This window comes from Heptranchias perlo, chromosome 20 (assembly GCF_035084215.1).
Source record: "Heptranchias perlo isolate sHepPer1 chromosome 20, sHepPer1.hap1, whole genome shotgun sequence".
NCBI classification, from domain to species: Eukaryota; Metazoa; Chordata; class Chondrichthyes; order Hexanchiformes; family Hexanchidae; genus Heptranchias; species Heptranchias perlo.
Window position 1 is genome coordinate 24956570 of NC_090344.1, and position 24745 is coordinate 24981314.

Consider the following 24745-nt stretch of genomic DNA (forward strand, 5'->3'; position numbering starts at 1 on the left):
TCGGTACCGACCGCCGATGGAGCTCTCAGAGGCGGAAGCAGCAGCGACCGATCAAACTCTTGATCTCATCCTTAACACAGACCGGGAGATCCACCTGTGAAGTTACACCGCACTTTGATAGCAGGGACGGTAATTGCTTCTGAGAAGGCCTCAGGGCGTCTAATCGCTTCTTAGTGGCGATCCATTGTGGCAAGGGCATCTCAGAGAGGGGAAGGTACTATCAGAGGGCATCAGAGAGTGTAAGGGGGCTCAAAGAGGAGAGCGGGAAGTCAGATGGCATCAGAGAGTGTATTAAGATCTGAGAGAGGGGAAGGACTGCCGAGTATGGGAGAGTGTAAGGCGGCTCAGGGCGCATCTGTGTATGGGGCAATCAATAGGTATCAGATCATGTGAATGGCGCTGACAAGGTTCAAAGTGAATCATGGACTCTCTGAGGGTATCGGAGAAGGTAAGAGACAGAGCGTATCAGCGATGATAAGGAGCACAGGGAGAATCAAATGGGGTAAGGGGGGATCAGGAGGTATCAGAGAGGCGAATTGTTCCAGCGTTGGCATCTCCTAAATATTACATTTTCTGACCTTCAACATTTTTAATAACAACAAAAAGTGAATCCAATGGAACCGATAATCTGTCCGTGTCCCATGTGGAGGGAACGAGAAGGTAGAATCGATAGGGAGTGGATATTTGGCAACGCTCACGGTTTCCTTTCACACAGCTCAGGGTTGTGCCTGTTTCGAATCTGGAGACAAGAGGTGGCACTTTAAAAATTTTATCACCGAGTGTGAAAAGTGGAACACAAATCGCCCAACGTGGGGCTCGAACCCACGACCCTAAGATTAAGCGTCTCATGCTCTACCGACTGAGCTAGCCGGGCCGACGGCTGAAATTCTTCCCATCTTATCATTGCAGAGAGACAACTGTTGGCTTTGCTGCAGGAGTTCAGTTCGTTCCACAATCTCAGGGTATCGACTTCTGAACACCCGTTTTTTCATTCTGGAGTTCGTCTGATGTCTTTTACCATTCGTCCAGCTCCGCGCTGAGCAGTATCGGAACATCGGGACAAGAGAAGGCCATTCAGCCCCTCGAACCTGCTGCCCCATTCAATTGGATCATGAGTTGATCTGCAATTCATCTCTGTTTCTCCGTCTTGGACTCATATTCCTTGGTACCCGAATCGAAAAACGATCTGTCAATATCAGACTTCAAATTATGAATTGAACCACAATCCACATCCTTTGGGATGAGAGAGTTCCAGCTTTCGGCCGTATTTTGTTTGCTGAAGTGATTCCTGATTTCTTGCATGATTCGTCCATCTTCAATTTCATTTTGGATTCGGCCAACAGAGAGAGAGAAAAAGGCCGTCTTCACCGGAGATTGATCCTTTAACGATCTCTCACAAACCAACTGAAACCAGTCGGAATGTGAATACCATTTCACTTTTCCAAAATAAAGGGAGTGACATTCATTGTGGAAACAGTCTGATGTCGCTCACTGCAGAAATATCCATGTCAGTGTGAAGGAGCTCGCTTGCAACCTTCGAACCTTCTCTGTCAAGAACTATTCCGACTTCGTTCAAGCCAACCTCGTTTTTTTGGATATTTTTCATATGCCTGTTATCCAACCGCAGAATAAATGGTGGAAAATCAGACGCACTCAGCTGGCAATGCTTGCGGTACATTTTCTGGCAGACAAGACACACATTCGAACCCAAGAATTTGCGAGACAATGAATGTTAAGGTAAAAGGTTGCCTTCGTGTCCTCGAACGACCAACTTTTCAGTTCGCAGCGAAACGCGCTAACCAATTGCGCCACAGAAACAGAACTTGCAAATGTTCAAGGACTAATTCATCGATCTGACGCTTCAGGTTGCCACACTCAATGTAACAGCTTTCTTCCAATCAGTTTACTTTTCCAAAATAAAATGTGTGCAGCTTGCACGAGTCAAAATCTGTGCTGTATTATTTCTGAAAATTAAACTCACCTTGCCATTAAACACCTGTATGTTGAAAGACTCAGTCCGCTCGTGGAAGAGAGGATTGATTTTTGAGCTGTGATTCGCCATTCTCTGTTCCAGTAATATTCAGGTTTGCGGAAAATGAGATGAGATGAAATGAGCAGGACAAACCAGCAGGTCTGTGACACGACACGGTGTCTACAAAGTTGTCTCTTGCACTTACAGTGAAGTGGACGACAATTTTCACTCTTAAACCAGTAATTATTATGTTCAGAAAAAATGTGGCCGAGAAAGACTCCATTTCAGCGCGGTGACACGGGCCAGAGTAAAGTTCAGTTAATGCGATTGCCGAGTGGCGAGAGGGTGGATTTGGAACTCCTGTGCGGCTGCGCTGCGCATTGTCCAGATCTGTTTGGAGCGATATTCCCTTCAATTCATCACTTACAGGGACAGTTTGATTCTAAGTTTCTTTTTCCCGGTGCTTGGTGAGATTTCAGAAATAAACGCGACCCGTGCTTAACCCAAACTCGTCACTAACACATTGACCGATACAAGGCGGCCACACTCTGCACTTCAGTGAGATGAAAGCCGACAGCGATTTCTCGTCGATTCCAATGGCGAAAAAAACTCATTCAATGAAAGTGCAGGTCATTGAGGTGCTTTTAAATTCCTGATTGTTTACACAGAACTTCTTCCCAACGCGTTTGAGATACACGTGGGGCGATTTGGGGACTTCTTCTCCCTCCTTGCAAAAGTTTCATCCGCAGCACAAGATCAAAAGTCGAGGGCAAAATGAAACGATTTGCTCAAATTTGAGATCCAGAGAACCAGAATATAGAGCAAGGTTCTGTTTATTGAGAAAAAGCAGATGAAACATTCATTCCGGAACGATACAGAACCCTATCAGCTCCAAAGGCAACAGTTACCCCGTGTTTTGAACACGCAGCCTGCTGGTGACGCAGGAAGAAACGCAGATGGTAGCAGGAAATTGAAAAGTGGGAATTGATAGATTAAGTGTGTGGACAAAACTGTGGCAAATAGTGTTCAATGTGGGGGAGACCGAGGTCATACACTTTAAATCTAAGAAAGATAAATCAGAGTATTTTCTAAATTGTGAGAAACTCGGTGCTGTGGAGGAGCAGAGAGATTTCGGGGTCCAAGTACAGAAATCGCTGCAGGTACAAAAATTAATTAAACAGCCTAATGTGCCGTTGGTACGGCCGGTTAACTCATTTGCAAAGAGTATACTGTAACATAATGATCACGGACTCGATTCTTGTAATTTACTTTGTTTATTTCGCGTTTTTGTAACTTTTGAAATCGAAGCTTTAAAAAGAAAATCAACAGAAAAATTCACGGGGACCGTTTTTAAATTACATCCGTTGTAACTTTGCCGCTGGGCAGGATAAACACGTCTTTCTTTTGATTTGTCTTTCTCCAATTTGCAGATAAACGTTTAACTCGCGGCCTGTTCCCATTAATGATCATCAGCAGCAACAGACAGACAGAGCGGGTCTGACCGCCCCGAGATGTGGAAAATGGAACAGTTTCGGACAAATCAAATAGTCACCTGGCACCGAGAGAGACAAAACCAAGAGAAAAAGGCAGAAGGTAACAGTGAAATAACAGCCAAATACAAACGATATAAATAATTCCCATCCTTGATGTCTCTCTATTCAATCCCCAATCCTTCAGTGGCGGCAATTAAATTTCACTGCAAATAAATCCGAGAATCGAAGCAAGGAAGAAGAAAGTAAACAAACAAAAACTGCCGAAACTCGGGATTGAACCAAGGACCTTCAGATCTTCAGTCTAACGCTCTCCCAACTGAGCTATTTCGGCTCTGTACCCAACGATTACTTTGTGTTATTGTCGTGGAAGAAAATATAACCCCAGGAGGAATTGCCCCTCCTGTTCACTCCACAATTCATATCTGAACATCGTACTCGTAGAGATACACCCACAGTTCATATATAAACATCGTTGTCATACTTAAACTATCAAAGTTTATAAATCAACAGCGCACTCATACATCCACACCCAGTTTGTGGGAGGAAGATCGGTACCGACCGCCGATAGAGCTCTCAGAGGCGGAAGCAGCAGCGACCGATCAAACTCTTGATCTCATCCTTAACACAGACCGGAAGATCCACCTGTGAAGTTACACCGCACTTTGACAGCAGGGACGGTAATTGCTTCTGAGAAGGCCTCAGGGCGTCTAATCGCTTCTTAGTGGCGATCCATTGTGGCAAGGGCATCTCAGAGAGGGGAAGGTACTATCAGAGGGCATCAGAGAGTGTAAGGGGGCTCAAAGAGGAGAGCGGGCAGTCAGATGGCATCAGAGAGTGTTTTAAGATCTGAGAGAGGGGAAGGACTGCCGAGTATGGGAGAGTGTAAGGCGGCTCAGGGCGCATCTGTGTCAGGGGCAATCAATAGGTATCAGAGCAGCTGAATGGCGCTGACAAGGTTCAAAGTGAATCATGGACTCTCTTTGGGGATCGGAGAAGGTAAGAGACAGAGCGTATCAGCGATGATAAGGAGCACAGGGAGAATCAAATGGGGTAAGGGGGGATCAGGAGGTATCAGAGAGGCGAATTGTTCCAGCGTTGGCATCTCCTAAATATTACATTTTCTGACCTTCAACATTTTTAATAACAACAAAAAGTGAATCCAAATGAAACGATAACCTGTCCGTGTCCCATGTGGAGGGAACGAGAAGGTAGAATCGATAGGGAGTGGATATTTGGCAACGCTCACGGTTTCCTTTCACACAGCTCAGGGTTGTGCCTGTTTCGAATCTGGAGACAAGAGGTTGCACTTTAAAAATGTTATCACCGAATGTGAAAAGTAGAACACAAATCGCCCAACGTGGGGCTCGAACCCACGACGCTGAGATTCAGAGTCTCAAGCTCTACCGACTGAGCTAGCCGGGCCGACGGCTGAAATTCTTCCCATCTTATCATTGCAGAGAGACAACTGTTGGCTTTGCTGCATGAGTTCAGTTCGTTCCACAACCTCAGGGTATCTGCTTCTGAACACCCGTTTTTTCATTCTGGAGTTAGTCTGATGTCTTTTACCATTCGTCCAGCTCCGCGCTGAGCAGTATCGGAACATCGGGACAAGAGAAGGCCATTCAGCCCCTCGAACCTGCTGCCCCATTCAATTGGATCATGAGTTGATCTGCAATTCATCTCTGTTTCTCCGTCTTGGACTCATATTCCTTGGTACCCGAATCGAAAAACGATCTATCAATATCAGACTTCAAATTATGAATTGAACCACAATCCACATCCTTTGGGATGAGGGAGTTCCAGCTTTCGGCCGTATTTTGTTTGCTAAAGTGATTCCTGATTTCTTGCATGATTAGTCCAGCTCCAATTTCATTTTGGATTCGGCCAACAGAGAGAGGGAAAAAGGCCGTCTTCACCGGAGATTGATCCTTCAGCGATCCCTCACAAATCAACTGAAACCAGTCGGAATGTGAATACCATTTCACTTTTCCAAAATAAAGGGAGTGACATTCATTGTGGAAACAGTCTGATGTCGCTCACTGCAGAAATATCCATGTCAGTGTGAAGGAGCTCGCTTGCAACCTTCGAACCTTCTCTGTCAAGAAGTATTCCGACTTCGTTCAAGCCAACCTCGTTTTTTTGGATATTTTTCATATGCCTGTTATCCAACCGCAGAATAAATGGTGGAAAATCAGACGCACTCAGCTGGCAATGCTTGCGGTACATTTTCTGGCAGACAAGACACACATTCGAACCCAAGAATTTGCGAGACAATGAATGTTAAGGTAAAAGGTTGCCTTCGTGTCCTCCAACGACCAACTTTTCAGTTCGCAGCGAATCGCGCTAACCAATTGCGCCACAGAAACAGAACTTGCAAATGTTCAAGGACTAATTCATCGATCTGACGCTTCAGGTTGCCGCACTCAATGTAACAGCTTTCTTCCAATCAGTTTACTTTTCCAAAATAAAATGTGTGCAGCTTGCAGGAGTCAAAATCTGTGCTGTATTATTTCTGAAAATTAAACTCACCTTGCCATTAAACACCTGTATGTTGAAAGACTCAGTCCGCTCGTGGAAGAGAGGATTGATTTTTGAGCTGTGATTCGCCATTCTCTGTTCCAGTAATATTCAGGTTTGCGGAAAATGAGATGAGATGAAATGAGCAGGACAAACCATCAGGTCTGTGACACTACACGGTGTCGACAAAGTTGTCTCTTGCACTTACAGTGAAGTGGACGACAATTTTCACTCTTAAACCAGTAATTATTATGTTAAGAAAAAATGTGGCCGTGAAAGACTCGATTTCAGCGCGGTGACACGGGCCAGAGTAAAGTTCAGTTCATGCGATTGCCGAGTGGCGAGAGGGTGGATTTGGAACTCCTGTGCGGCTGCGCTGCACATTGTCCAGATCTGTTTGGAGCGATATTCCCTTCAATTCATCACTTACAGGGACAGTTTGATTCTAAGTTTCTTTTTCCCGGTGCTTGGTGAGATTTCAGAAATAAACGCGACCCGTGCTTAACCCAAACTCGTCACTAACACGTTGACCGATACAAGGCGGCCACACTCTGCACTTCAGTGAGATGAAAGCCGACAGCGATTTCTCGTCGATTCCAATGGCGAAAAAAAGTCATTCAATGAAAGTGCAGGTCATTGAGGTGCCTTTAAATTCCTGATTGTTTACACAGAACTTCTTCCCAAAGCGTTTGAGATACACGTGGGGCGATTTGGGGACTTCTTCTCCCTCTTTGCAAAAGTTTCATCCGCAGCACAAGATCAAAAGTCGAGGGCAAAATGAAACGATTTGCTCAATTTTGAGAACCAGAGAACCAGAATATAGAGCAAGGTTCTGTTTATTGAGAAAAAGCAGATGAAACATTCATTCCGGAACGATACAGAACCCTATCAGCTCTAAAGGCAACGGTTACCCCGTGTTTTGAACACGCAGCCTTCTGGTGACGCAGGAAGTATTGCAGATGATAGCAGGAAATTGAAAAGTGGGAATTGATAGATTAAGTGTCTGGACAAAACTGTGGCAAATAGAGTTAAATGTGGGGGAGACCGAGGTCATACACTTTAAATCTAAAAAAATAAATCAGAGTATTTTCTAAATGGTGAGAAACTCGGTGCTGTGGAGGAGCAGAGAGATTTAGGGGTCCAAGTACAGAAATCGCTGCAGGTACAAAAATTAATTAAACAGCCTAATGTGCCGGTGGTCCGGCCGGTTAACTCGTTTGTAAAGAGTATACTGTAACATAATGATCACGGACTCGATTCTTGTAATTTACTTTATTTATTTCGCGTTTTTGTAACTTTTGAAATCGAAGCTTTAAAAAGAAAATCAACAGAAAAATTCACGGGGACCGTTTTTGAATTACATCCGTTGTAACTTTGCACCTGGGCAGGATAAACAGGTCTTTCTTTTGATTTGTCTTTCTCCAATTTGCAGATAAACGTTTAACTCGCGGCCTGTTCCCATTAATGATCATCAGCAGCAACAGACAGACAGAGCGGGTCTGACCGCCCCGAGATGTGGAAAATGGAACAGTTTCGGACAAATCAAATAGTCACCTGGCACCGAGAGAGACAAAACCAAGAGAAAAAGGCAGAAGGTAACAGTGAAATAACAGCCAAATACAAACGATATAAATAATTCCCATCCTTGATGTCTCTCTATTCAATCCCCAATCCTTCAGTGGCGGGAATTAAATTTCACTGCAAATAAATCCGAGAATCGAAGCAAGGAAGAAGAAAGTAAACAAACAAAAACTGCCGAAACTCGGGATTGAACCAAGGACCTTCAGATCTTCAGTCTAACGCTCTCCCAACTGAGCTATTTCGGCTCTGTACCCAACGGTTACTTTGTGTTATTGTCGTGGAAGAAAATATAACCCCAGGAGGAATTGCCCCTCCTGTTCATTCCACAATTCATATATAAACATCGTACTCGTAGAGATACACCCACAGTTCATATATAAACATCGCACTCATAGAGATACACCCACAGTTCATATATAAACATCGCTGTCATACGTAAAATACCAAAGTTTATAAATCAACAGCGCACTCATGCATCCACACCCAGTTTATAGGAGGAAGATCGGTACCGACCGCCGATCGAGCTCTCAGAGGCGGAAGCAGCAGCGACCGATCAAACTCTGGATCTCATCCTGAACACAGACCGGTAGATTCACCTGTGAAGTTACACCGCACTTTGATAGCAGGGACGGTAATGGGTTCTGAGAAGGCCTCAGGGCGTCTAATCGCTTCTTAGTGGCGATCCATTGGGGCAAGGGCATCTCAGAGAGGGGAAGGTACTATCAGAGGGCATCAGCGTGTGTAACGGGGCTCAAAGAACGGAGCGGGCTGTCAAAGGGTATCAGAGAGTGTATTGAGATCTCACAGAGGGGAACGACTGCCAGAGGGTATCAGAGAGTGTAAGGACTCTCAGGGCGTATCAGTGTGTGAGGACTGCGGGTATCAGAGAGTGTAAAGGGCGCTGACAAGGTTGAAAGAGGATAATGGACTCTCTGAGGGTATCAGAGAAGATGAGGAGATCAGGGAGAATCAAGGAGGGTAAATGGGTATCAGGAGGTATCAGAGAGGCGAATGGATCCAGAGTTGGCATCTTCTTAATGTTACACATCCTAACTATCAACATTTTTAATAACAGCAAAAATGAAACCTATTGAAACGATATCTGCCGTGTCCCATGTGGAAGGAATGAGAAGATAGTATCGGGAGTGACTGGGTATTTGGCAACGCTCACGGTTTTCTTTCACACAGCTCAGTGTCGTGTCTGTTTATATAACTGGATTTCATGAACTGGAGATAAGAGGTTGCACTTTGAAGCTTTCATCACCCACTGTGAAAAATATAACTCAAAACCCCCAATATTTGCTTTAGACCCAAGACCCTGAGGTTAGGAATTTCGTGCTTTACCGACTGAGCTCGCCGGGCCAGCGGCAGGGCTCATTCTCATCCTATTATTGCAGAGAGGCAGGTGGTGACGTTGCTGTCGGGGTTCAGTTTGTTCGACAATCCCAAGGTGCATGAATCTGAACACCCGATTTTCATTCTGGAGTCAAGTCTGATGCCTCTTACCAGTCGTCCAGCCCCGCACTGAGCAGGAGTGTAACATCGTTACAGGAGAAGACCATTCAGCCCCTCGAGCCTGCTGTCCCATTCAATTAGTTCATGAGGTGATCAGTAATTCATCTCTGTTTCCCCGCCTTGGACTCATATCCCTTGGGAACCGAACCAGAAAATGATCACTCAATATCAGACTTGAAAATTTGAATTGAGCCTCAATCCACATCCTTTGGGATGAGAGACTTCCAGCTTCCGGCCGTATTTTGATTCCTGATTTCTTGCCTGATTAGTCCAGCTCCAATTTCAATTTGGATTCGGCCAACAGAGAGAGAGAGATAAAAAGGCCGCCTTAACCCGAGATTGATCCTTTGAAGATCTCTCACAAATCAACTGAAACCTGTCGGAGAGTGAATGCCATTTTACTTTTTCCAAAATAAAGGGAGTGTCATTCATTGTGGAAACAAGAAGTAATCCGAATTCTATCGAGCCAATCTCGATTTTTTTGAATATTTTTCAGACAGCAGATTAAATGGTGGAAAATTAGACGCACTCAGCTGGCAATGTTCACGGCATAGAATCATAGAATCATTGAAGTTTACAACATGAAAACAGGCCCTTCGGCCCAACATGTCCGTGTCGCCCAGTTTATACCACTAAGCTAGTCCCAATTGCCTGCACTTGGCCCATATCCATCTATACCCATCTTACCCATGTAACTGTCCAAATGCTTTTTAAAAGACAAAATTGTACCCGCCTCTACTACTGCCTCTGGCAGCTCGTTCCAGACACTCACCACCCTTTGAGTGAAAATATTGCACCTCTGGATCCTTTTGTATCTCTCCCCTCTCACCTTAAATCTATGCCCCCTCGTTATAGACTCCCCTACCTTTGGGAAAAGATTTTGACTATCGACCTTATCGATGCCCCTCATTATTTAATGGACTTCTATAAGATCACCCCTAAACCTCCTACTCTCCAGGGAAAAAAGTCTCAGTCCATTCAACCTCTCCCTATAAGTCAAACCATCAAGTCCCGGTAGCATCCTAGTAAATCTTTTCTGCACTCTTTCTAGTTTAATAATATCCTTTCTATAATAGGGTGACCAGAACTGTACACAGTATTCACAGTGTGGCCTTACTAATGTCTTGTACAACTTCAACAAGACACCCCAACTCATGTATTCAATGTTCTGACCAATGAAACCAAGCATGCTGAATGCCTTCTTCACTACCCTATCCACCTGTGACTCCACTTTCAAGGAGCTATGAACCTGTACTCCGAGATCTATTTGTTCTATAGCTCTCCCCAACGCCCTACCATTAACGGAGTAGGTCCTGGCCCGATTCGATCTACCAAAATGCATCACCTCACATTTATCTAAATTAAACTCCATCTGCCATTCATCGGCCCACTGGCCCAATTTATCAAGATCCCGTTGCAAGCCTAGATAACCTTCTTCACTGTCCACAATGCCACCAATCTTGGTGTCATCTGCAAACTTACTAACCATTCCTCCTAAATTCTCATCCAAATCAATAATATAAATAACAAATAACAGCGGACCCAGCACCGATCCCTGAGGCACACCGCTGGTCACAGGCCTCCAGTTTGAAAAACAACCCTCCACAACCACCCTCTGTCTTCTGTCGTCAATCCAATTTTGTATCCAATTGGCTACCTCACTTTGGATCCCGTGAGATTTAACCTTATGGAACAACCGACCATGCGGTACCTTGTCAAAGGCTTTGCTAAAGTCCATGTCGACCACGTCTACTGCACAGCTCTCTTCTATCTTCTTGGTTACCCCTTCAAAAAACTCAATCAAATTCGTGAGTCATGATTTTCCACTCACAAAACCATGCTGACTGTTCCTAATCAGTCCCTGCCTCTCCAAATGCCTGTAGATCCTGTCTCTCAGAATAACCTCGAACAACTTACCCACTACAGATGTCAGGTTCACCGGTCTGTAGTTCCCAGGCTTTTCCCTGCCGCCCTTCTTAAACAAAGGCACAACATTTGCTGCCCTCCAATCTTCAGGCACCTCACCTGTATATTTTCGTTCAGACAGGACACACATTCGAATGCTGGAAACGCGAGACATTGAATGTTCAGGTGAAAGTTACTACCCAGCGTCCACTGGGTGGAGCTTGAACCAACAACCTTTCAGTTAACAGCCGAACGCGCGAAACAATTGCGCCACAGAAACACAACTTTGTAGTTGCTGAAGGATTAATTCACCGAGCTAAAGCTTCAGCTTGCCGCGATTAATATAACAGCTGTCTGACTATCAGTTTACTTTTCCAAAATAAAGGATGTGCAGCTTGCATGAGTGAAAATCTGTGCTGTATTATTTCTGATCATGAAGCCAACCTTGCCATTAACCACCGTTTGTTGGAAGACTCAGTCACCTCGTGGTAGAGAGGATTGACCTTTTGAGCTGTGATTCGCCATTCTATATTCCAGTAATATTCAGGTTTGTTGAAAATGAGATGAGATGAAATGAGCAGGTCCAAGGAGCAGCTCTGTGACACGACACGGTGTCTACAAAGTTTTCTCTTGCACTTACAGTGAAGCGGACGGTAGTCTTCACTATAACACCAGTAACTATGATGTTAAAAAAAATGTGTTCGAGAAATACTTGATTTCAGCGTGGCGATACTGGGCCGGAGTAAAGTTGTGATTGCCGAGTGGCGAGAGGGTGGATTTGGGACTCCTGTGCGGCTGCGCTGCTCATTGTCCAGATCTGCTTGGAGCGATATTCACTTCAATTCATCACTGACTGGGACAGTTTGATTCGAAGTTTCTTTTCCCTGTTGCTTGGTGAGATTTCAAAAATAAAGACGACCCGTGCTCACCCCAAACTCGTCACTTGCACGCTGACAGATACAAGGCGGTCACACTCTTCACTTCAGTGAGATGAAAGCCGAGAGGCGAACAAAACTCATTCAATGAAAGTGCAGGTCATTGAGGTGCCTTTAAAGTCCTGATTGTTTGCACTGAACTTCTTCCCAAAGCGTTTCAGATTCACGTGGAGCGATTTGGCGACTTATTTCCCTCTTTGCAAAAGTTTCAACTGCAGGTCAAGATCAAAAGTCAAGGGCAGAATGAGACGCCTTCCTGAAATTTGGGAACCAGGGAAGCAGACTTTCGAGCAAGGTTCTGTTTATTGAGAAAAAGCAGATGAAACATTCATTCCGGAACGAGCCAGAATCCGATCAGCTCGAAAAGTAACCGTTACCCCGTGATTTGAACACGCAGCCTTCTTGTGGCGCAATCAGTCATGGAGATGGAAGCAGGACGTTGAAAAGTGGGAATTAATCGATTAAGTGAGTGGGCGAAACTGCGGCAAATGGAGTTCAATGTGGGGGAGAGCGAGGTGATCCACTTTAAATCTAATAAAGATAAATCAGGCTATTTTATAATGGTGAGAAAAAAGGAACTGTGGAGGAGCAGAGAGATTTCGGGGTCCAAGCACAGAAATCGCTACCAACCAGCATACAGGTACAACAATTAATTAAACAGCCATTCGGACCGCCGGTTAGCTCATTTGCAAAGAGTATGCCGTAATGTCATGATCACGGATTCCATTCTTGTAATTTACTTTATTTATTTCGGGTTTTTGTGACTTTTAAAATGCACGCCGTACAAACAGGTCGTCAGACAAATTCACGGGGACAGTGTTATTGAATAACGTCCATTGTAACTTTGTCCCTGGGCCGGAGAAACACGTCTTTCTTTTTATTTTTCTTTCTCCGGTTTGCAGAGAAACGTTTAACTCGCGGCCTGTTCCCATTAATGATCATCAGCAGCAACAGACAGAGCGGGTCTGACCGCCCCGAGATGTGGAAAAGGCATCGGTTTAGGACAAATGCATCAAATCAAATAGTCACCCGGCACCGTGAGAGAAAAAACAAGAGAAAAAGGCAGAAGGTAACAGAGAAATAAAAACTAAATCAAGACGAAAAAATATTTCCCATTCTTGATGCCTCACTATTTCATCCCCAATCCTTCAGTGGCGGGTATCAAATTTCACTGTGATTAAATGCGAGAATCGAAGCAAGGAAGAAGAAACTCAACAACCAAAAACTGCCGAAACTCGGGATTGAACCAAGGACCTTTAGATCTTCAGTCTAACGCTCTCCCAACTGAGCTATTTCGGCCGCTTATCACCAAATCCCTTTACATCATTGTCTTGGAAGAAAACATAACCCCAGGAGGAATTGCATCTCCTGTTTATTCCGCAATTCATATAAAAACATCGCACTCATATGTACACACCCCCAGTTCGTATATAAACATCGCACTCATATATACAGACCCGCAATTCAGATATAAACATCGCACTAATATATACACACCCACAGTTCATATATAAATATCACACTCATAGATACACACCGATAGTTCATATACAAACATCACGCTCATATATACACACCACAGTTCATATATAAACATCGCACTCATATATACACACCCACAGTTCATATATAAATATCACACTCATATATACACACCCACAGTTCATATATAAATATCACCCTCATATATACACACCCACAGTTCATATGTGAACATCACACTCATATATGGACTCCCACACTTTATGAAACAACAGCGCACTCTCACTACACGTCCTGTTTTGTATTTTCAGCGTTAAATTTGCTGAAGTCTGGCACAGGGGGCGAGATGTCGGTCCTGCCGGTGAATACTACTTCGACGGATGTGTCGGTGTCCAGGGGATTGGAAAGCTCTTGTGCCAGACGAAGTGTCTGAAAGGCCCGGATACACATGAAGATCATCAGCGCGGTGCCTTCACCTCGTGCTGCAATGTTAGTGAGCCTGACATCAACTTAAAAGGCGGCTTGTTGCAAACACCTTGTGGTCTCAGTTTCTTTTTGTACATAACTGAACTTCAGCCGCTCGAAATGCAATGTTTTCTTTGCTGCTTCACAGCAAACAATATCTTACTATAAAGTTTCGCTGATTGGTTCCTCAGTGTCAGAGGGAGAATTGTCTAAAACCCCTCATTTACTTAATTGTTCATTCAGAATCAGCCCACCGATTAACAGAGAGAGATAAACACAGCGAGAGATACAGGGTATCGGTGAACACAGCGAGAGATACAGAGTATCGGTAAACACAGCGAGAGATACAGAGTATCGGTGAACACAGCGAGAGATACAGAGTATCGGTAAACACAGCGAGAGATACAGAGTATCGGTAAACACCGCGAGAGATACAGAGTATCGGTAAACACCGCGAGAGATACAGAGTATCGGTAAACACAGCGAGAGATACAGAGTATCGGTCAACACCGCGAGAGATACAGAGTATCGGTCAACACCGCGAGAGATACAGAGTATCGGTAAACACCGCGAGAGATACAGAGTATCGGTAAACACAGCGAGAGATACAGAGTATCGGTAAACACAGCGAGAGATACAGAGTATCGGTCAACACAGCGAAGTGGAAAAGGGAAATGGAAAAATACAAACTGTCTCAAACGCTAACAGACAGTGATAGGTCGATATCCGGAAGAGGAGGTGGGGTCGTTACAGCTTAATTTGTCTCCTTAATTTGCAAAAGCTGGGCAAGTTGCCTTTTTCGTAACAAGAGGTCCTCGGTTCGATTCCCAGCGGTGCCTTTTTATTCGATCTGATATTTACCTCATTTGTGAATTAAACAACAAATTAACACAGGGCGGTATTTGTATTAATTCCGGAGCCAACAAGGAAAGGACTGCTGAACAATAACGCGGAAATGTTCGTTCTTTGTGCAGACGGACCTCTCACTGAAGTAGCAAACACTTTGAGCTTGACAAATCACAGAATCGTTGGACTATGGAAGGAGGCCATTCGGGTATTGAGTCTGTGCCGTCTCTTTGCAAGAGCAATCCAGTTCGTCCCATTCCCTCCCTCTTTCCCCGTAGCCCTGCAATTTTTTTCCTTCTACTATTTATCCAATTTCCTTTTGAAAACCACGATTGAATCTGTTTCCACCACCCTTTCAGGCAGTGCATTCCAAATCAGAACATCTCGCTGCTTATTTTTTTTCCTCATGTCGCCTTTTGCCAATCACCTTAAATCTGTGCCCTCTGGTTCTCGATCCTTCCGCCAATGGGAACAGTTTCTCCGGATTTACTTTATCTAAACCCGTCATGATTTTGAACACTTCCATCAATTCTCCTCTCAACCTTCTCTTTTATAAGGAGAACAACCCGAGCTTCTCCAGTCTATTCACGGAAATGAAGTCCCTCATCCCTGGAACCATTTCTGCACCCTCTTTTCTGCATCTTTTCTGCACCCTCTCTAAGGCCTTCACGTCCTTCCTAAACTGCAGTGCCCAGAACTGAACACAATGCTCCAGTTGTAGCCGAACCAGTTTTTTATAAAGGTTTAACATAACTTCCTTGCTTTTGTACTCTCTGCCTCTATTGATAAAGCCCCGGATTCTGTACCTTTTTAACCGCTTTCTCAATCTCTACTTCCACCTTCAAAGGTTTGTGCACAGATACCACCAGGTCGCTGTTCCTGCACCCCCTTTGGAATAGTACCATTTAGTTTATTTTGCATCTCCTCGTTCTTCCTTCCAAAATGTATCATTTCGCACTTCTCTCCATTAAATTTCATCTGCTATGTGTCCGTCCATTCCACCAGTCTGTCTATGTCATCTTGGAGTCTATTACTATCAATCCTCACTGTTTACTGCACTTCTAAGTTTTGTGTTATCTGCAAATGTTGAAATTGTGCCCTGTACACCCAAGTCCACTCATTAATGTATATCAAAAAAAGCAGCATTCCGAGTACCGACCCCTGGGGAACACCACTGCATACCTCCATGCAGTCCAAAAAACAATCGTTCACCACTACGCTCTGTGTCCCATCACTTAGCGAATTCGCATCCATGCTGCCACTGCCATTATTTGTTCCAATGGCTTCAATTTTGCTGACAAGCTTATTACTGGACTATTCCAATGGTCTCCTGGCTCGCCTCCCATCTTCCACCCTCCATCAACCTGAGCTCATCCAAAACTTTGCTGCCCATATCCTAACTCGCACCAAGTCCCGTTCTCCCATCACCCCTGTGATCACTGACCGACATTGGCTCCCGGTCACGGAACGCCTCAATTTTAAAATCCTCATCCTTGCTTTCAAATCCCTCCATGGCCTCGCCCCTCCCTATCTCTGTAACCTCCTCCAGCCCGACAATTCTCATCCTTGTTTTCAAATCCCTCCATAGCCTCTTCCATCCCTGCGAACGATGGTCTGTTTGAGGTTGGGTGGCTGTTTAAAGGCGAGTACTGGAGGCGTGGCGATGGCCTAAGCTCGGTGTTCGTCGTCATCGATGACATGTTGAAGGCTGCGAAGAACATGTCGTAGTGTCTCCGCTCCGGGGAAGTACTGGACGACGAGAAAATTACCCAGTTTTCAGGAGAACAGCGTCCACGACACCACACAACCTGCCACGGTAACCTCTGCAAGACATGCCAGATCATCGACACAGATACCACCACCACACGTGAGGACACCACCCACCAGGTGCATGGTTCATACTCCTGTGACTCGGCAAACGTTGTCTACCTCATACGTTGCAATAAAGGGTGCCCCAGAGCATGGTACATTGGCGAGACCATGCAGACACTGCGACAACAGATGAACGGACACCGCACAACAATCCCCAGACAGGAGGGTACCCTCCCAGATGGGGAACACTTCAGCAGTCAAGGACATTCAGCCTCCGATCTTCGGGTAAGCGTTCTCCAAGGCGGCCTTCGAGACACACGACAACGCAAAATCATCGAGCAGAAATTGATAGCCAAGTTCTGCACCCATGATAACGGCCTCAACTGGGATCTTGGGTTCATGTCACGCTACATGTAACCCCACCAGCGAAAAAAGGTTATCTGTTTTTAATACAACTGGTCATTCTCTCTCTCTCTCTCTCTGCCTTTCGGCTGTCTCTCTCTGTCTGTCTTTGTTATCTGACCCCTTGTGTATTCAGTATTCTTGGATGTAATGTTTCCCTGACTAACCTGTCTGAACACCATTCACTCCTTTGATTGCTGTGATTATCTCTCTGCCGAGGTGTGATAACGGGCAGTTGGACAGATTATCTGTTGCAACCAGGCATTGTTCTGTGAGTGTATATGCGATGCCTTTATGGAACTCTTCACTCACCTGACGAAGGAGCAAAGCTCCGAAAGCTTGTGATTTCAAACAAAGCTGTTGGACAATAACCTGGTGTTGTACGATTTCCTATATTCAGCCTGGTTCTCACTTGTATTGTCAAACTGATATCTATCATAAACCCCCTTTATCTGCTTCATTTGACCCCCGATCTCTTTCGTCATTCAAGGAGCTCTGGCTTTAGTTGCCCTGCCTTCCCCTCTCGTGGGAATCTATCTAGTCTGTACCTGAACCATCTCCTCTTTAAAGGCCACCCATTGTTCGATTACATTTTAGCCTGCCAATCTTTGATTCCAATTTACACGGGCCATGTACGTTCTCAACCTATTAAAATTGGCCCTTCTCCTGTTAAGTACTTTACTCGAGATAGCTCCTTCTCCTTTTCCATAACTAATCTACACCTTATGATACTATGATCACCATTCCTAAATATGACACTGACAGTTGCTCCACTTGATCCACCTCATTCCCCAGAACCAGATCCACCAATGCCTCCTTCCTCGTATCATTATGTGTTAATATTAACACCTGTGACGTATTTGTGCATTCGTCACATTTAATGTAAGATATTTGATCTGTGAATGTGTCTAAAACACGTTTTGAGGATATTGCTCTCGAAGGCTTATTTTACAAACTTCTTTACCTACAACCAGCAACCAATCTCCATGAAAGTTTGGGAGGCGAAGTTGGTTTCAGAGCAGTTTTCGGCGTTTAGCATTTGTCCGTAATGTGCAATTCGTAGAAATTCAGTTAAAACAAATCTAAGTATCAATGAGAATGTCAGGCATAGGAGAGTTGGGATGGAACCGTCTCTTATAATAATTACAAAGTGTAATAGATTACAAAGTGAAAAGCTAATCCAATCTCTCAGTCTCTCTGTCACTTTCTCGGTGAGTGAACGTAAACCAGCAGAAGAAGCAAAAACAAAGAACTGAGCAGTTTTGTTTGTTTCCTTTTCCTTCGGGCGACTACAGTTGAAGAGAATGATTTCTGTTTCCTGCTGAGCAAATAACTGGAATGAGCAGTGTATCTGGTTCCCATGGTACCCAATGAAACATCCACGTTTATATCTCATATTTACACTGATACCTTCCTTCCTTACTAATTATAGGAAACTTTTGGTAAGGTTCAATCACATTTCAGAAGTCCAGAAGTGCAAAGGAAGGTGAACATCTCATGGTGACATAACCTACAGGTGAGAGAGGTTTGCAGGTTTACCTGGAGCTGTAAATGTATGAACTCCTTCCAATGTACAAACTCTCCTCACCAACAGCAATTCAACTCTAGCTGATCTTAGACTTTGGTCATTTATGGTGATTATACTTTGTGGAGTTAAAGCAGCAGTAAAATCCGTTTTGTGTTATATACATAGCCGTTCAGTCAATATAACACATTGTCATCCGACTTACCATGAGCAATGCCACACGGGGTATGTTAGGTTACGGACAGTTCTGCCTCCTGCAGTTGTTCTCTCGGTCACACATCCGGCATTACCTCTCGGTCTCACACTTCAGAGTCACGCCTGAATATGAACACATTTCTGTTTCAGACTTTTACCTGAAGGTCAACAAATCACAAGTGAAGAGGAAGCGAACAAACAAATCAAATATATAAGAACGTTAACGGATGGAAAATTCACTATAAATGACTGAGGAAAAAATGAAGCAAATGGATCAAGATGAACAATTAGCAAAATGTAACAATTAAAGAAAGGAGAAGGGGAACCCATCAAATCGCTCCAAATAGTTTTTGAAAAATCCTTTTTGGTTTTCATCTTAGATTCTCCGTTAAGTTGGGGACGAACATGGAGAAATATTTTTCGTAACATCATAAAGACAATTAGAACAAACATTTCACAAAGTAGGCCTTAATCTTACTTATACAATAGCGTGTTGTGTGTTTGTAAAATCTGCAATTGTTTTACCATTCTTTAAGTTTAGAGGGATGATCTGGATATATGTTCTACATTGAAACGTAAGTGGATTAATAAAATAAAATGAGGAAATTTGTTTAAGAATTTAAGAGCTGATTTTCCATGTTGGATATCGCAATATATTTATTTACACAACTGTCATTTATGAAATGATGGAATGTACTTAATTTAGTTTGTCAAACCCAAAACACCCTTTGGGATTTGCTGATTGAAAATTTGCATGAGGGAAAGTAGAGAGTGAGGAGGACATAAAAAACCTGCAGGGGGATATAGACAGGCTGGGTGAGTGGGCGGAGATTTGGCAGATGCAATACAATATTGGAAAATGTGAGGTTATGCACTTTGGCAGGAAAAACCAGAGAGCAAGTTATTATCTTGATGGCAAGAGACTGGAAAGTACTGCAGTACAAAGGGATCTGGGGGTCCGAGTGCAATAAAATCAAAGAGTTAGTATGCAGGTGCAGCAGGTGATCAAGAAGGCCAACGGAATGTTGGCGTTTATTGCTAGGGGGATAGAATATAAAAACAGGGAGGTATTGCTGTAGTTATATAGGGTAATGATGAGACCGCACCTGGAATACTGCATACAATTTTGGTCTCCATACTTAAGAAAAGACATACTTGCTCTCGAGGCAGTACAAAGAAGGTTCACTCGGTTAATCCCGGGGATGAGGGGGTGGACATATGAGGAGAGGTTGAGTAGATTGGGACTCTACTCATTGGAGTTCAGAAGAATGAGAGGCGATCTTATTGAAACATATAAGATTGTGAAGGGGCTTGATCGGGTGGATGCAGTAAGGATGTTCCCAAAGATGGGTGAAACTAGAACTAGGGGGCATAATCTTAGAATAAGGGGCTGCTCCTTCAAAACTGAGATGAGGGGAAACTTCTTCACTCAGAGGGTGGTCGGTCTGTGGAATTTGCTGCCCCAGGAAGCTGTGGAAGCTACATCATTGAATAAATTCAAAGCAGAAATCGACAGTTTCCTAGAAGTAAAGGGAATTAGGGGTTACGGGGAGCGGGCAGGAAATTGGACATGAATTGAGATTTGAGGTTAGGATCAGATCAGCCATGATCTTATTAAATGGCGGAGCAGGCTCGAAGGGCCGATTGGCCTACTCCTGCTCCTATTTCTTATGTTCTTATGTTCTTAAATCGCGAACATCACAAAGGATTGGAACAAATATACCCGCTGAGGTTTCGGGGTTGTTTCTGATTGCTTTATATCACTGAGTAACCTATTTTACACAGGGTGAAGCTACAAATCTAATGATAAGAGTTTGGGTTGGAGATGTAACAAATGAAAGTATCCAATTTAATTACACTGATTCCACAGATACTGCACACCACATCCTTTAAATATTGTTAACTGTTTCGACATAAAACTGGAGAGGGTGTAAACAGAAAGTAACAGAAAAAAAGCTCATCAATGTCTCAAATTTAATTTTGATATTGTTGCTCAAACACTGAACATCCCATCCCTAAAACACGGTCCCGATCTAAAATCAGTTGGCAGGACCCTGAGCCACAGTGAAAATGCTGTGATTTCAACCTTGTTCAAAACACGCAGCTTTCTGATTTGGAGTCAGACGCGACTGTTCTTGCACCAGGCCCACAACAAGCGGCTGGAGCCGGATCCATTGGAGGGCGATCGGTGCAGACCGCCACCGCGGCTCTCGGAATGTGAGAGGCGGAAGCAGGAGCAGTCAGACGGCCTCAACCACAGCACAGGATCCCCGCTCTGCCTCACATTGCATAATTGACTCTGTGGCGCAATGGACAGCGTGTTGGACTTCTACTTACATGATAGAAGGAGTCATCCAAAGGTTGTGGGTTCGAATCCCACCAGAGTTGGATTTTCGTACAGGGATCGGGAGCTCGGAAGCGAAATTTTGCAGCAAAACCGCAACAGGATCATTGATGGGACACTTCATCTGACACAAGTGGCACCAGTCACAACCGAATTCCTGATTCATAATCCACTCTGAGCTGGATTGGCGAAACATTCTCAAGGAGGAGACTCAACATCTGCTCAGACCGAAAGTCAATCCGCTGGACTTCCGGCTCTGTCAGACTGCATGTTCCTTCAGACAGGTTTCTAACTGGACACATGCATCCTGCTGCGGTGCGAGCGTTGGTGCTTCAGGGGTAGAATTCTTGCTTGCAGTAATTCTATTCCTGTAAAAGTGGCTCCTGAAGATCGCAAGATGGAAAGTATCCTGGCTGAGCGGTCTAACGCGATGGTTTAAAGCTCCAGTTAAATCCCTTAAATTTAGATGGATCAAAATCATAGTTTTTGGTTCCAATTCCGCAGCCTTCCGCCTGAAAACAAGTAATAATAAACATCTCATCTGCTATTGCAACAGCGCAGACCGGAGGAAGCACATGGCAATACAAATAAGTAGATGCATTTTGGAACACACCAATTGTACCTTCAAATCCGGTCGAAATGTTCACAAGCAAAAGAATCGTTTGATTCAGCTGAGACTCGAATTAACAACCCTAGCATTTCACGATCCTTCACTATCATATCAAGGACCACGCACTGACCGATTGCGCCACTGGAGCCCGGTCACTCTGATCACCTGTCCGACTCTGCTGGAAAGAATCTTAACATAAGAGGCCCTTACATGTGGAAACGTGTCCAGTCACTGTGAGGAAACTAATATCTGCACTTCCACTTTCAGCTTCTGACACATCCTTTGCTCCGTCGCACGACAATCGGGTTTTCTGCGAACAGGTCAAAATGAACATTGCAAGAAATTCTATCAGTTGTAAGATTTGAACCCAGCGCCCACGCAGCGATTGGATTTATTGTCTTAAAGCAGTGAGCTCCGTTCGCACAACGCCTTGCCAGTATTTCACGTTTTGTTCAATTACCAAATAAATAAATTGGAGCTAATTGACCACATTTACACCGTGCTGGGGTTGTTCTCCTTCGAGCAGAGAAGGTTCAGAGGAGATTTGATAGAAGTGTTCAAAGTTATGAAGAGTTTAGATAAAGTTAATAAAGAGAAGCTGTTCCCATTGTCGGAAGTGTCAAGAACCAGAGGACACAGATTTGAGGTGATTGGCAAAAGAACCAAAGGCGACATGAGGAAAATCTTTTTTACGCAGCGAATGGTTATGATCTGGAATGCGCTGCCTGAAAGGGTGGTGGAAGCAGATTCAATCGTGGCTTTCAAAAAGGAATTTGATAAATACTTGAAGGGGAAAATGCAGAGCCACGGGGAAAGGGACGGGGAATGGGACCAATGGGATTGTTCTTACAAAAGGCAGGTAAGGAATTGATGGGTCGAATGGCCTCCTTCTGTGGTGTGTTCATTCTATGATCAATATTATTTTACATGCAGTGAATGGACCATCCCTGAAAGACTGCCCCGCGAAAAAACAGAGTGACACTGAAACGTTGCGAAAATGCGATGACCCCGACGTGATTCGAACACGCATCCTTCTGATTTGGAGTCAGACGCGCTGCCGTTGCGCCACGAGGTCTACAGCAAGTAGCTGGATCCGGATCCATAGGAAGGAGATCGGTACCGACCGCCACAGGGACTCGAAGAGGCGGAAGCAGCAACAGCAACAGCGCAGGAGCCCCGCTCTCGAATCCAGCCGTTCCCAGCGGAGAGCTGCCAGTCCCGGCCTGAGCCCTGTCTGGGAGCCGCCTGTCATTCTTTCTTTACAGAACGGGACCGATCCAGTTTCAGCTCACACACAAGCTCAGGAATCCCACTCCTGACAGATTCACTTGTTTAAACCTTGTTCAGATTCAGTGAATTGGGATTTAATTCAATCCTCATCTGCCCGCCGCTCTGTCAGTTCAGGACTTTATTTAAACCGATATTGGAGCTCTGTTTTCGAGGGTGCCAGCTGTTTAAGCATTTCTCAGTCCCACCACGAACACTGATTGCTGCTAACTACTGCTTAATACAAAGTGCACAGGAACAAGGGAATTTGTCCTGGGTACTGAGTTCGAGTTAAGGAACAATAGAGGTGCGATTACACTACTGGATATATTCTATTGGCCACGAGCTAGTGGGACGGATATAGAGGAGCAAATTTGAATGGGAAATTACAGAGAGGTACAAAAGCCATAGAGTATTAATAACCGGGGATTTCCAATATCCTCATGCAGACTGAGATAACTATAATAAAAGGCACAAAGAAGGGGAAGAATTTTTGAAATGTGTTCAGGATAACATTCTCGACCAGTACGTTTCTGGCCCACTGAGGAAGGAGGCATTGCTGGACTTGGTTCAAAGGAATGAGGCGGGCCAAGTGGAGCAAGTGTCAGTGGGGGAGCATTTAGGGAGCAGCGATCAGTATCATAAGGATTAGAATAGCTATGGAAATGAACTCTGTTCACTCTAAAGTAAAAATACTCAATTGGAGGAGGGTCAATTTCAGTGGGATGAGAACAGATCCGGCCCCGGTAAATTGGAATTAAAGATTGTCAGGCAAAACTATAATTGGACAGTGGGCGGCTTTTAAAAAGATGATTCGGGTAGAGAGAAGGTACATTCCACCGAGGAAGAAAGGTAGGGCAACTAAAGCCAGAGCTCCCTGGACCATAAGAGAGATAGAGAGTAGGATGAAGCGGGAAAAAGTGGCGCATGACAGGTGTCAGATTGTTAACACAAGTACCAACCAGAGATAATAGAGAAAGATCAGAGGGGAAGTGAAAAAGGAAATAAGAGGGGCAAAGAGAGAGCATAAGAATAGCGAAAAACATAAAAGGGAATCAGAAAGTCTTCTACAGACATGTTAACAGTCAACGGGTAGTAAGAGGAGGGGCGGGGACGATTAGGGACCATAAAGGAGATCTACTCATGGAGGCAGTGGGCATGGCAGAGGTACTAACTGAGTACTTCGCATTGTTCTTTACCAAGGAAGAAGATGCTGCCAGATTCTCGATAAAGGAAGATATAGTTAAGATACTGGATGGGTTAAAAAATGAGAAAGAAGAGGTGCTAGAAAGGCTTGCTGTACTTAAAATAGATAATTCAACTAGTCCGGATGGGATGCACCCGAGGATGGTGAGGGAAGTAAAGGGGGAAATTGCAGAGGTACTGGCCATAATCTTCCAGACATCCTTAGACACGGGGATGGTGCCAGAGGAGTGGAGAATTGCAAAGGTTACAACCTTGTTCAAAAAAAGGGAGTAAAGATAAACCCAGCAACTATAGGCCAGTCAGTTTACCCTCGGTGATGGGGAAAGTTTTGGAAATGATAATCCGGGACAGAATTAACAGTCACGTGGACGAGTGTGGATTGATTAGGGAATGCCAGCACGGATTTGTTAAAGGCAAATCGTGTTTAACCAACTTGATAGAGTTGTTTGATGAGGTAACAGGGAGTGTAGATGAGGTCAATGTAGTTGACGTGGTGTATATGGACTTTCAAAAAGCGTTTGATAAAGTGCCACGTGGTAGGCTTGCTATCAATATTACAGCCCATGGAACACAGGGGGCAATAGCAACATGGATGCAACACTAGCTAAATGACAGGAAACACAGAACTGTTGTTTTTTGGACTGGAGGGAGGTGGGCAATGGTGTCCCATAGGG

At 44.4% G+C, this 24745-nt stretch overlaps 7 non-coding genes across 7 annotated transcripts; 1 reads left to right on the forward strand and 6 right to left on the reverse strand.

Annotated features, from left to right (window-relative positions):
• Nucleotides 1-801: 801 nt before the first annotated feature.
• Nucleotides 802-874, reverse strand: trnak-cuu (transfer RNA lysine (anticodon CUU)). The gene has a single exon. It is a non-coding gene; the product is annotated as a tRNA-Lys (tRNA).
• Nucleotides 875-3723: 2849 nt separating this feature from the next.
• trnaf-gaa (transfer RNA phenylalanine (anticodon GAA)) lies at nt 3724-3796 on the reverse strand. The gene has a single exon. It is a non-coding gene; the product is annotated as a tRNA-Phe (tRNA).
• A 1018-nt stretch (nt 3797-4814) lies between these two features.
• Nucleotides 4815-4887, reverse strand: trnaq-cug (transfer RNA glutamine (anticodon CUG)). Its single transcript has one exon. It is a non-coding gene; the product is annotated as a tRNA-Gln (tRNA).
• A 2848-nt stretch (nt 4888-7735) lies between these two features.
• trnaf-gaa (transfer RNA phenylalanine (anticodon GAA)) lies at nt 7736-7808 on the reverse strand. Its single transcript has one exon. It is a non-coding gene; the product is annotated as a tRNA-Phe (tRNA).
• Nucleotides 7809-13144: 5336 nt separating this feature from the next.
• Nucleotides 13145-13217, reverse strand: trnaf-gaa (transfer RNA phenylalanine (anticodon GAA)). The gene has a single exon. It is a non-coding gene; the product is annotated as a tRNA-Phe (tRNA).
• A 7723-nt stretch (nt 13218-20940) lies between these two features.
• trnar-ucu (transfer RNA arginine (anticodon UCU)) lies at nt 20941-21033 on the forward strand. Its single transcript has 2 exons — nt 20941-20977; nt 20998-21033. It is a non-coding gene; the product is annotated as a tRNA-Arg (tRNA).
• A 1569-nt stretch (nt 21034-22602) lies between these two features.
• Nucleotides 22603-22674, reverse strand: trnaw-cca (transfer RNA tryptophan (anticodon CCA)). Its single transcript has one exon. It is a non-coding gene; the product is annotated as a tRNA-Trp (tRNA).
• Between the last annotated feature and the right edge of the window lie 2071 nt (nt 22675-24745).